Raw genomic sequence first — 13,026 nt, 5'->3', positions numbered from 1 at the left:
TGATTTGCCCCATAGATCTCAAGAGAGACTCTGATCTTGGAGCAGTCAGGTATGGACAGTGCGGAAGAAGTGAAATGTGAGTATCGATCAAACCCTTGAACGTGAAATGTGAACTATCTCCCCTTACCCCTCAGGCAGCAGATGGGAGGCTGAGGCATTCAGAATCTGAATGCCTCAGCCTCCAAAACCACAGAAGTCCACCTGCCTTTGAAATACTGACTGCAGAGGCTCACTGGCTAGGTGAGAAATGCTTCCGACATAAAGGAGAGCAGCCAATACAAATGGGGAAGAAATGACTCTAAATGAAATAGAGAGAACGTGGGAGTCAGGAAATCTCCTCCCTTCTCCCAAATCAAAATCGTATCCTGAGAAAAGTTTGAGAAATGATTGCTTCTCTAAACAAGAAATGGATACTATGAGAAAAAAACAATTCAGAGAACAATAGATAACTCTTAAAAAGTTATGATTGTGGAAATTATAAACAAAGGCAATATAAGAGTTGGTATTTTTTCTAAAAAATAGAACAAAATGACAAAAAAAATAAAAAGGAAAAAAAGAGTAGTAGTAAACCTGAAATGATAGAGCCCAGTGGGAGGAAAATATATGGATGGTTTAATAAAGATATTATCTGAGGAAAGAGAATAATTATACATTTTATGATGAATTAAACAAAAAAGCCCACAACTATAGGAGATAGGAAGAGTAACCAGAGGTAGTATACCACAGTGGTTAAGAGTTTCAGACTGTGGAGCTAGACTATTACATTAAAATCCTATTAGTACGTCAGCCACTTACTAGCTGCATGATCTTGGGCAAGTTATTAAACTTTTCGGTAGTTCAGTTTCCCCATCTGTATAATAGGGATAATACTAGTTCTTACTTCATAAGGTTCTGCTCAGAATTAGCTGAGTTAATACTTGTAAGGGACTTAAAATAGTGTCTGGCACTTAGTAAGCTTTGTTAATTATATAATACTATAATAAAAATAGTATGCCATTTGGCTCTGAATTTTATGGAATTATAACATTAGCGATGGTGTATTTATTTAACTAAAAACAGTGGTTTAACTAACTGGAAAGATAGAAGGGAGGTATTGGATGATTTAAGACAGCCAAATTCTCATCTATCATAGCAGGAAGTAAATAGATAATGTCTGCAATCAATAACTTTAAAATAGCACATTATGTAGCAACATTGCCAATTCCCAGAAGAAATGGCAAAGAATTAAAATGCATTTGCCTCTGAGGCACAGGACTGGGGCGTCGTAAACGGTAGAACAGGGAATGGTTTGGCTATTTGATTTTCCAACTATGTGTTTTTGTTACTTGGAGATTTTTAAAATTAAAGAATAAAAAAATGTTAATGTATATGAATTGGCTGTCAGTGCCTGGCATATTAGAGTAGGCTCAGTACTTTACAGTTCAATTTTATTCATTTCAATAATTCCATTCCTGGGGATTTTTCCTATTTAAAGATATAAAACCAAAAGGAAAACATGAATAAATCTGTTATCACTGGGTTATTTATAACAACAAAAAACTGGAAATGACCCAAATTTTCAACCATATGGGAATGGCTGGGGATTACACAAAAACCTGATGGAATGTTAAAAACCAAGAACATAAGTTTATGGTTTCAGATGGCTGTGTATTAGCTAAAAGAGACCATACATAAACACAGAGTCCCTGGTGTGTTTAGACTAGGAATCAGAGACCTGAAAGAACTAGGACTTCTAAAGAGAGGAGAAGGACATGTAGTGCATCTTCATTCTATACAACCTCCTGTGGCCTCCAGGGTCCCGGATGAAGGGACTCACAGCTGCTTGGGTCACTGTGCAAAGGAAATTTCTTCCAAAAACTACAGAGTTTCTTTTTTGAGCTGTGGCACAGCCTTTTATTCTCAGAGTTCACATCGCTATTCGGGAAGAGTGCACGCTAACAATCTATGCCATTAATTACAGACACTTAAGAGCCCACACCCTGGCTCTACAGTTAGACTCAGCATTAGCAAAGTCATGCCTCACCTGGAAGTCATTCTCAGCTGTGGCTCAGCCTCTCACATATGTCTCAGAAAGCCCATTTCTCAGCTAAGATATTGATGAAAACTATATGACAACCATGAAAAAAAAAAAAAAAAAAAAAAAAAAACACCGACAACATAATGCATTTGAGTCTGCATGAGAACCTACAAGGCCAACAGCTCCTAAAGGCAGTATCAGCAGAGTGAGCCATCATCTCTGGATCTCAGTTTTCTCTCCTGAGAAAAGGGGATCACTTTTTCTACTTCAGTGCAATGTCATGAGCGGAAAATGAAAGGATGCTTCGGAAGCCACCAATCACAGGTTCTGACGCAGAGTAGGAGCTCAACAAAGCTCAGTAGGATGTGACTTTGAGTGTCTGTGACCCACTCCCCAGAACCGGGCTTCTCCAACTCTAACATTAGGATCTCCTGGAGGACTTGTTAAAGCATAGACTGCTTTAACAGAGCGTCTGATTTAATAGGTTGTAGGGAGCAGTGCCTGAGAACTTGCATTTATAACAAAGTTCCAGGTAATATTGCTCATCTGGGACCAAACTTTGCAAACAACAAAATTTTATAGGCACAAAATTCTACCAATATCAGCTGGGAAAAATGTTGAGACTTTGGAGAGGGAAGGGGAGGGCAGGTGGGAAAAGTTGTCTCAGGGTTCCTCATCTGACTGGGTCCTGAAGCCTCCTAGGTGGAACCTTGGTGTGATGTGTGTACCGGCGCCACTTCCCTCCCAAGCTCCCTTCCAAGGCTCTCCCACACTCCAGCCCTGAACTGAGCCTCCCTTGTCAACTTCCTGAACTGAAAGACGACAACCCTTCCCATCCGCCTGGAGCCCACGTGCTGAGGCAGAGGCCACCTCTTCAGGTTCCAAAAAATTATGCAATCATTATGGAGGAAATTAACACCTCAAAGCAAACTATAATTAGGAATTCTTCAATTCAGTTTATGCTTTTTCAATTAGGCACTCTATAATTTTAATCATGGGAGCATTAACATGTTTCTGTAATTTATATACCTGTGGTATAATTAAGCCTGGGAAACACATTGCTCTAAACCTGAATGGAAGTGATTGTTTCCCTTCATACTTGCAGCATCGCAGGTCCCTGATGGAGAGATGGTGCCAGTTTCCAAGGAGCCATTTGTGAGTGGCAGAGGCCAACGAGAGAACTCCTGGTTTTGGAAATGTGATGGCCGTTGTAGACCACGTGATGCCTTTAAACATCTGCATCCCAAAGCTTCAACTCCTATTGTGACTTTCAAAACATTCCCACCATTGGAAACTGCTTTGGACAACTATTCTTGGAAACTAATTTCAATTAAGCAGGAACAGGGTGTCCTGGCAGGGGAGACGTTATCTGAGAGCCGTGGGAAGCAGATGGCTTTGAATTGAAGAAACTGAACAATAGGCTGAAACTTAGCCTGGATTAGGACCAAACTCCCTTTTTTTTTTTTTAAAACATTGATTCCTCTTTCTACTTTCTCTAACTCTGCTCCTCTCTTATAATTTCAGCTTTGCCTTTTAGCCAGAAAACAGGGCCTGAATCCTACGTGCAAGGTAGTTCTCTTGGGATTCTGAGCAGTTCTGCAAATTCAAGGAATTCAGAGGCATACTGGAAGTTTTTGTGCTTATTCAGACTGAACCTCTGAACTTTCTGAAGGTTAAAAACCTTCATTTTTCCCCTCTTCTTCCTGCTCTCCCCACAATAGCAAATTCAGATTTGCTGACTGCAATAAAAGGAAAAAGAACATAATCAAAACTGGCCCGGGGGGACAATGCATACAGATTCCAACCCAGCTGAGTGACGCGCCCATATTGCTGCAGCATTTTGGCACTCAATATATTTTGTCTGATCTAAGAAAATATGGAACTTTTTATAGAGTGAAAGTTGGAAATGGATTTGTTTCTCCCAGGCTGCTCTAGCCTTCCACAAAAGAATACAGATTTGTTCAGATTCTGATGTTCAGCCTCACCAAACATCCATCTTCTACCTGAGCCCCAACATCTGCATACAAGTGATATACTCAGATAAGCGATCAGCATGCAACAACAACATGAATTATTTTGACACCAGTCGTTGTCACCATCATAGGAAAACAGAGGTGTGTTCTTAGCCCCCACATGGGCAGGGATAGAGAAATAAGCTGGCAGAGATTCTCGTTCAGCTCACATGAGCTAAAACTGGTTATCCTCATGCTGAAACACCCACCAAAAGAGACATGGGAGTTACAAAAGCTGTAAAAACAACAGGGGCAACTCCACAGCAAAATGCAAAACAACTCCTTCCCATATCATAAAAACAAGCCAATATCGGTGCCATAGAAGAGACTACCTGGTTCCCTGTACCAGCTCCTTTCTTCACACTTAAGGCCACCTGTAGGCAACACCAGTGATACTCAAGTGTGGTCCAAGACCAGCAGGATCAGCATCATCTGGGAGCTTGCTCAAAATGCAGATTCTCAGGCCCTATTCTCTAGCCCTTGGGGATGGGAAGGAATCTGCATGTTTCCTGGCTCTCTGGGTGATTCTGATGTTCACCAAAGTTTGCAAACCCTGGGATTAAACCATTTTCCACATTTTATCTGCAGTGGGGGTGATGCAGTGGAATTTGGGAAGTCTAACTCAATAAATCACAGTCTTGGGAACAAGTCAGCCCAGCCATAGGTCTTACTCTGTTTTGAGGACTTAACATATTATATCTGTGTCTAAGCCCCCATTATACTGTTCATTTCTCATGACAGGAGGCCTGGCCTTTACCTGTGGCCCCAAATGCCTGCATTAGTAACCTCTTTGAAATCAACCGTGGGCCCTGACCTCTTTTTACCTGCCCTCCTAGGGTCTAGTGCAACACAGTAAAGTAGAAGTTTCTGTCATGATGGAAATGCTGGCAATATGGGAGCCCCTGGATACATGTGGCTATTCAGTACTTGAAATGTGTCTAATGCAACTCATGAATGGAAGTTTTGATTTTATTTAATTTTAATTAATTTAAATTTAAATAGACAGATGTAGCTAGTGGCTATACGATGAGAGGGGGTAGGTCTATAGTCTTGCCCTTGAATCCTTCTTGTGTTACTGGGGCTGCTACCTCCTGCCCTGGGCATGACTACTTACTTTATATGTTTATAATCTTTATAAATTGTTTAATGAGCCTACACCTAAATGGAAATGCACTAAACTGTAAACCCTAAGCAGCTGCAGCCAGGATGGGTCGGACTGTGAGAGAGTAAGCACAAATTTCTCCTGCCCATTGGTGGAGACTCTAATCTCATGTTGTTCTTTTCCTCCCCAAAAGACAGAGTTTTCAGATCACTTTTCTCAGCGCTGCTGAGAGGAGGCAACTCTCCGAGCATCCCCAAACAGCGGGAGCAGGCATTGTGCACAATGCTTCTTGGATAAGAGCAAACCTCCCGGACTCTAACATGGCACAGAGCCACACGCTAACTCAGAAGAACATCAATAGATCAGGCTCCAGAAACGCATTTGATGGAGGAAGACTTCAAAGTCTGACCTTTGGGCGGTTGCAGACAGAGACTGAGAGCCATCAGTTATCAGCTGTGGAAGATCTGAGACAAGGCAGTGATGCAAACTGTCATGGGGCCCAGAACAGTGGGAGAAGCAGAAGTCAGCAGAAAAGAAAGTTGGAGAAAAAGTGAGAACCGGGAGAAGGCACCTTGCAGAGTCACTGTTGCTCTTGCAAAGAATTTCACCAGTTCCCCAGGGCAGGAGGGTTAGCACTGTAAGAACTACATCTACTTGGATGGCCCTTCCATCCTTAGCTTGGCCTCTTGTTCCTTGAAATACTTGGCTCCAATGACCTTCACCTTGAATCTATTACTGTCTGTCCACCCTCCCTGCCAACATGGTCACACCCAGAGCTGTATTATCTGAAGGGTTCCATTACTGACATCTTACCTTTGACCGTCTTATTTTCCAAATACCACCTTCTGTCTTTCCAGACTGTTCTATACCACCCCACACAGATTTTTCAACAGTATCAAGGCCGCCTGGCCCCCAGTATCTCTGTTACCTGCACATCTACCTTCACATTCTCTCTTTCTCTCTTTCTTTTTATTTTAGCATAGCCCAGGTGGTCCACTTTCAAGCACTTTTGTTGACATCATCATCTTCCTTTTTCCATAGTCCTGGATCAACTTATGTCGCTATTCTTTTCTGCTAGAAGAGCTGCTTGGAGCTCCTGGAGAAAATTAAACCACAGATGTTGAACATTCCCCCACTTTTTTTTTTTTTTTTTAAATCCCATTCTTCCTTTGGCTCTCTTATTTGAAAAGAAAAGTTGAAATGAAGTTATGCTGCCTTGGTTTTCCTTCTCCCTCTCTAGCTAGTCTGTCCCAATCTCCTGTGAGGTTCCTTGATGGAGTTTCATGGAGCTCTGCCCTTGTTTCTCGTCCTTCTAGTTCACACTCTCCAGGATGAGGTCATCCACTCCTCCCATGCATCAAATACCACCTGGATGCTAACTGCGCCCAGATCTAAAACCCCTGCTCAGACGCCTCTCCAGCACACCAGACTTTGGAGTTTAAATAGTCCCTCTGGTAGGAGGTGAACATGACAACCACTCTCCTTCCCCTCATGCCAGTAACAGTCCCTGTCTGCAACTCTCCAGATGGCAGACAGTCCAAAATAGAACACTTTCGCTCTTCATGTTCCGTCGACTGCTCCATTTAAAATATTCTTCTTCCCCAAACACCTGTTTTTCTTCCTTGGTTTGAGCATAAATAATATAATCCAGAATCCCAACACCAGAGCTAGTTCGTGGCAAGCTGGGTTGTTGGGTCCTTACAGAAGGGGACCTGAAGTACAGGTAGGGCAAGCTGGAGTGAATGCAGACCCACCAAAATTATTTGGGTAGCACTCTTCTCCCCTTTTGTTTTCCTGAATGATCTTACTGACAGCAGCTCTGTACTCTGTCACCAGGCTGGCCCCTGTCTCCTTGGGTGATTTCATTGGTGGTAGTTACATGTCCCTTTAATATCTGTCCCTTTAGTGGCCATATTTAGACTGTGGGACAGCCCCGTGGAGAGGAGTTCTACCGTGGCATGCACCCCATTATTCCTCATTTTTGCTCGCTGTCTCTTGCATCTGGCTCCTCCTTTTCCCCAGTCTGGTGCGGTGACGTCCCAGCATACTTTCAGGCCTGGCTACAAGTGTTGTTCCTTACAAAGCTAACTCCTCTTGCAGATCCTGTCTGAGCACCTCTTATCCATGCTGCCCCCTTCAATGCACCAAAGTGGACACACAGCACTCCTCGTCTTCAGACCCTTGCAAAGGTGGCCCAGAGAGCTGGGAGACTAAGTGAATAAATGAGGTTTAAAGAAAGAGTGTCTGAATGTAATTATAGTTTCTCATCTCTCCCAGTGTGGACAGGGACTCACAAACTCCTCAGGCTGCCCCGTGTTAATAAATCCTCTAAATTTTCACTTCTCCTTCCTAATTGGACACCATCATATGCTGGTATCTGAGACTCAGGCAGTAATGATTCCAATTTTGCTCCCCACAGCTCCATGGACCAGCAAAAACCCTTCTTTGATTGTTTTGTGCACTCCCACTCTGGGCTTCACAGTTATTAAAGGAATCCTGGAGGAAATTTGGCAATCGTTTGCTTTTCTTCCCAATAAAATTTCTTCTTTCTTTAAAAGTTGGCCGGATCTCCAGTTTGTACTGTAGCTAATCACTGTGCATTTCAGAATCTACAGTCTTAACTAGCTGAACCTGTCAAATGCAAAAGGATCATGGATTGTCTTCAGGGAGTGACAAGAACTTGCAATGACCTTTGGAAACCATTTGTCATATTCCACTGTCTTCTAGTGTTCAGTCTGTCATCGCCCTGGTCCTCCGTGCGAGAGCTGTCATGCCCTGTTCACCATGCCTCCAGCAGCCCAAGAAAGCAGGTCACATGCCCTGACCTTGTTGGTGGTCCCCCAGCACTCTCCTGGACCACACATCAGGTCCCAGCCTATCCTTGCTCCATTGGTTCCCAGACCACCTTGACCACCACTGGCCTCTCCTGGATACAGTGTCTCACAGGCTCTTCCCTCCCCCAGCATCCCTTAGTTCAGAGAACAGCACCATTCTCTATGCCACTAGCCAAGGTGGAAAACTGGGGGTCAGCCCAGACACCCCACTATCCCACCCCATCGGAAAGTCACCACCAGGGCATGCTCATTTTACTTCTTTCAAGTTTTATCTCATCAGCACAACCACTTTCACCTGGGTCGCCTTCATTTCTCATCTGAACAGCAGAATTGTCTCCCAAGGGCATTGTTCTTAGCCCTGGGTTTGCTAGCCCTTCTGTAATGAGACACTATAACCTTGCTTGCTTAACTTTGTGCATCCGAAAGATGCTCAAATCCAGAGAGCTGTGCTTAAGGTAATGTTGTTTTGGGGATGACATCAGCCCTAGAGATAGCTACAGGATCCCTGATGTGTCCCACACTAGCCAGCACTTCACACGCTGTAGATCCCATGTGAGCATTAGAGGATACACAGCAGACAGGCATGGGCTTGCAGCAGAGCTCAGAGAATACTCCTGCCCATGGCTACCCGGGGCTGAGAGCCACACCTCGCCTCAACAGCTTGGCCAAACTCAAGGAGCATGTTGGACAACTACCAGTTGCACTTGATGCACTTTGAATTATTTGACCTTCAAAATAATCTGTCACATAGGTATTCCCCTTTACCAACAAGCAATTTGAGGTTTAGAGAAAATAAGTACCTGGTCCAAGAACACCCAGTGGGGTAATTGAATAAGGTTGGATCTGATTCCAGGAGCCTCTCCTGTTCCAGTGCATCCAACTGGGAAGTCAGCTGTGGCAGGGAGCGTGTAAGGGTCTCAGGTCTGAGTCAGGAACTGCTGGTGGGACCCCATCCCTGCCCTCAGAGAGGCCACATTCTGGTAAAGACTGAAAATGAAAGTATCTGACACAGGGTGGCCAGGACAGAGTGAGAGCCTGGAAGAAGCCGGCACATTCTGCTGCGAGGATGGCGATGGTCCTGGGTGTGGCAGATTTGAACCAGATGTTGGAGAATGGCATGCTTGGGGAGAATGGCATGGGCTAGGGCCCAACTGCTCCGAGAAGGACAAAACACTGGGCATCCACCTGCAAATGGTCCACACTCTTCTAGACAAAGTGCAAACACAGAGTGAAGACCTTCCTTATCCAGGCCCTGCCTGCTTCTTCGCCTCTCTCCTTATGTCTCTGCCCTGCCCACAGAGCTGCTGTAGCTCTGAACACACCCTGCACCTTCCCTGCTGGGGCTCTTGCATATGCTGCTTCCTCCTCCTGCATCACACTCTTCCCTGCTTTGCTAACTCCCCCTCATTCCCTGGGTCTCAGCTTAGGCAACACTGCCTCCGAGAAGCCCTCCCAGCTTCTGAACCTACCAGGCTGATGATGGATGCCTCTGGACTGAACTCTCATGGAAACCTCTGACCAAGCACACAGGCTCGTGGGCATTTTTTCTTTTTTTTTGATTGTCTTCCCTGTAGATCTGTACTGTGCAAAATCGTAGTGATTAGCCATATGTGGCTCTTGAATTTAAATCAGACAAAATAAAATAAAATAAAAATCAGTTCCTCAGTTGTACTAGCCCTATATCAAGTGCTCATAGCCGTGTGTGGTCAGTGGCAACCATAGTGGACCGCAGACATATAGGACATTCCTATTATTGCAGAAAGTTCTGTTGGACAGCACACTGTTACAGAATGGGAGACAGCTGAAGGTCTGGCCCATAATGTACATCACAGTCCCAGCACCTGGTATCTACCAGGTGGGCAAAACAGATTTGCTGAATTAATTAATTACATACTTTAGTAATGAGTTATTTTCTTTGAGCACCTACTAAACGCCAGACATTATCCCATGAAAAGGGAGTCCAATAGCACCGAGCTCTCAGATTTCACGGAGCTCACAGCCTGTTGAGGGGCGTGTAAAAAGCAAAAGCCAGGAAAACCAACAAACAAATGCATAACACAATTAAATGCTCAAGAAAGGACCATGAAGGAACTACGCAGGTCACTGTCGAGTAAAACCTGGTAAAGGGGTAGAGGGAAATGGAATGAAACTGAAAACAAGGTGAAGGCCAGATTCTGATGGGCCTTGAATTCCATGCTAAGAAGCCTGAACCTAATACAATAGAAAACCAGTCACCCATTTGAGAATTTTAAGCAGGAAAGTTAAGTTGATCCAATTTGTGCTTCCAAAGGACCACTCCGGCGGTTCAGTAGGGGATGGATTGAAGAAAAAGAAGCTTGTGGCGCACAAACAGCAAGCACCCTGGCAGGTGCAGGGGGTGGGGCTGGAGAGCGGTGATGGGGGAGGGGAGAGCTCAGCCCGGGCTGATTCCAGAGTCTAGTGGACAAGCTCTGTGACTGACTGGATGGGGAGGGCGAGGAGGGGGACAAAGGACATCTCCAAGGAAGTCTGTGGGTGGTCAGCAGGGGGGGTCTGCTACAGAAGCTGGAGCTCTGCCCCCAGCCTCACTTCAGGGACTGCGTCATGGGTGATTAATTCACGGCCAAGTTACTCTCCTGTGAAGGTTACTACAGATACATCAGCGTGACAGGTGGGGCGTGAGGGAAGAAGGCTCGGCATGTTCCATTTGGAGCTGAATATTAGATTCCAGTCACTATTTGATTGATCTTTTAAACAATTCTGGGATTCTGTCACTTAAAAACCAATAAATCTTTGAAGGCCCGAGGAAAGCAATGCAAAAGCAATAAATCTCCATTGTGGAGTATTAGAAAAATAGGCCAAGCTGCTGAGGTGGTTTGGCTGGACGGATGAGGGTGCGGGAGCCCCACGTGGCAGCGGTCCTCCCTGCCTCCCCTCTCACCTCCTGCACACTCACTTCCACCAGGCAGCGCCAGACCCATGGGGCTTCGAAGGAGCAGCAAGCGGCAGAGCAAGGCCTGGAGTTGGGCTCCGCCAGGGTCGGCGCGTTGCTGGCAGAAGGAGGTTCAGGTGTGAGTCTGTTTGAAAACAGGCCACTGGAGCTCACACGTTACGGCTGGGCCCACACAAGCAGAGGTGGAGGAGCCCTGAGAAGTCACTCTCCCACCCCTCACCCCCTCATTGTTGGATGTTTACTCTGTAGCATCCCATAAAAGGGCCACCTGGTCATCACCTGATGTGCCAGGCAGGGGAACTCAAAACTTCCTGGAGCTCAGAGTCCGGAGACTAGGTCTATGGCTTTACCTATACTGAGCCAAACAGCCAACATCTTAGACTTCAGTTTCCTCCTCTGAAATGGTGATGGTATTTCCCAGTCCGCTGTTCACCAGCTAAGAGAGGGTCAGACGATACCACGGAAGTACTGTAAATTCTAATTCAGGAAACTATCAACTTTAAAATGTGATTCAAAGCATCCTTGATCCAGTGCATCTAGTGAGCCCTTTGTGTCTTGGGGCCGTAGAGTGTTCCTAGTGTTTCTCACATGCTTCCATCTCCAACCCGCAGGCTTCCACACTGGTCCACTCTCCTGGGTGGGGCTCATCCTCCAGCCCGTCTGCTGCTCCTTGCAATCAGTACAGGCGTGTCCCCACTGCCTTCCTATCATCTCACTTGTTTTGCTGCTTTCATGATTTCCTCTGCTTATTTGCCAAACGCCCCATCCACCCTCACTCTCACTGGATACAGAGCCCCGCGAGGCAGGGATGTGTCGGTTTTGTTTCCTGCTATAGCCCCATTGCTTAGCTCCCTTCCTCGGACATAGCAAGTGCTCAATAAATGTTTGTTGAATGGCCTAATGGTCAACTGCCTCCCCCATGCACACCCTAGTACCCAGGGTTCAAGGTGAATAAAGGTCAAAATAACTGAAGTCTGTTGTGATATTTCCACTTCTGTCATTTCAGTTGTCCCGAAAATCTTGCTGGGTGGCATTGGTTAGTCTCGTCCTGTTCTTGACAAAATGCCCAAGCAACAGCCTGAAAATAATTCCAGGAGCTGAGTACACACCCGCCCTCAGTGAGGCAGAGGCTTGGGAAGAAGAGCAGCCACACATTTCCAGACACCAACCATTTCCCCTTTGAGCAGTGACATTTCTTTTAATTTTTTTTTTTTTTTTTTGGATGGAAATGTCACCAAAATCTATCATGCACACCTTTCTCCTAAGAAGGTGGTGTGGTCTAGTGAAATGAGTGTCAGCTTAGGGTCATTTGAACCAAGCTTAAATTTTGCCTGTACCACTTATTTGCTTCATGGCCTGGGTCAACTCACTTAGCTTCTGCTCATCTCCACTTCTATGTGTGCACAATGCGAAGACTGTTGTCGCGATGTTTGGAGAATACAAGTAGCATCGTGTACAATGACAGACACACAATAGGTGCTCACTCATGAAATGGAAGCTCACAGCCTCTTTTAAATTGAAGGCCCTTGTGTTTTGGGTAAACGGGACCCAGTAATGAACACGCATGGCTGCGAGAGGCTGCATCATGTAGACCTATTCGATTTGGGAGACCCTGTGTCTATTTCTTAGAGTTTGACTTTCTTTAGAACTTTCTTATTCATGGCTAGTTCACTACATATTCCAAGTGCTTAGACAGTGCCTGAGACAGAAGCTTAATGAAAATGTTTGCTGAATGAATGCACCGTTTCTTACCCCCTGTGCCCTGCCTCATTCCCGGTACAGAAGGTACTGAGTGCCTGCTTGTTGAACTGAACCGAGCCAATTTGAAAGCTGTTCCACCCAACGCTCTGCTTCATTTCAAGGGATTGTAGTCCTGCTGCCCGGAGTTCTGAGCAAAACCAGCAGTCAACGTTGCTGCCCTTGTGCAAAGCGTAGCTTGTTTAAAAGAGCTGGCCTCATTCCCGATACCAGGGACTTGCACTGCTCAGCTTAGCTACAGAGATGCTTCTGCCACCTGGGCACTAGTATGTTCCTGAACTCCAGCAACCTCTTGTTCAGGTGTGCACAGCAGTGTAACCTGGATGGCAAATGCCTCTGTGAGACTCTTGCACTCTGCATCCCTAAACTGG

The 13,026-nt window shown here is 45.4% G+C and overlaps 1 protein-coding gene across 1 annotated transcript in view; it reads right to left on the bottom strand.

Annotated features, from left to right (window-relative positions):
• PTPRT (protein tyrosine phosphatase receptor type T) overlaps positions 1–13,026 on the bottom strand; it is a 778,866-nt gene that overhangs the window by 228,515 nt on the left and 537,325 nt on the right. The window lies entirely within an intron of this gene.

This window comes from Eulemur rufifrons, chromosome 20 (assembly GCF_041146395.1).
Source record: "Eulemur rufifrons isolate Redbay chromosome 20, OSU_ERuf_1, whole genome shotgun sequence".
Classification (NCBI taxonomy): Eukaryota; Metazoa; Chordata; class Mammalia; order Primates; family Lemuridae; genus Eulemur; species Eulemur rufifrons.
The sequence above is the reverse complement of the archived record's forward strand: the minus strand, read 5'-3'. Positions and strand labels throughout refer to the sequence as shown.